Source organism: Meleagris gallopavo, chromosome Z (assembly GCF_000146605.3).
Source record: "Meleagris gallopavo isolate NT-WF06-2002-E0010 breed Aviagen turkey brand Nicholas breeding stock chromosome Z, Turkey_5.1, whole genome shotgun sequence".
Taxonomy (NCBI): Eukaryota; Metazoa; Chordata; class Aves; order Galliformes; family Phasianidae; genus Meleagris; species Meleagris gallopavo.
In genome coordinates, this window is record NC_015041.2 from 38,713,529 (window position 1) to 38,714,233 (window position 705).

The following is a 705-nucleotide window of genomic DNA, read 5'->3' on the forward strand; positions in this document are numbered from 1 at the left end:
CAGGATGAAGAGTTGGATGAGGCATTCTATGAGCAGCTTGCAGAAGTCGTGCGATCGCCAGCGCTTGTTCTCACGGGAGACTTCAACTTCCCTGATATATGTTGGAAATATAATACAGCACAGAGGAAGCAGTCCAGGAGGTTTCTAGACTGCTGGAAGATAGCTTCCTTATGCAACTGGTAGGAGAGCCTACCAGGGGTGGTGCCCTGCTAGTCCTGGTTCTCGCTAACAGAGAAGGGAGAAGTGAAGCTTGGGGACCGTCTTGGGCAGAGCAACCTTGGAACTGTAGAATTCTCTATTCTTGGAGATGTAAAAAGAGTGACCAGTAAAAGGACTTTCTTCAGCTTCCAGAGGGCGGACTTTGACCTGTTCAGGGCGTTTGTTGCGCAGGTCCCTTGGGAGTCGCTTCTCAAGGGCAAAGGGGTCCAGGAAGCCTGGACGCTCCTCAAGATGGAAATCTTAAAGGTGCAAGAACAGGCTGTCCCTGAGTATGGTAAGGCGAGCTGTAGGGGAAGATGACCAGTGTGGATGAGATGGGAACTATTGTTGAGACTCAGGGAGAAAAAGAGAGTCTATGTCCTCTGGAAGAAGCAGCAGGTTACTTGGGGGGGATTACAAGGGAGTAGCTAAGGTATGCAGGGAGAAAGTTAGGAAGGCAAAAGCCCAACTTGAAATCAGATTGGCCTCTGCAGTAAAAGACAATAA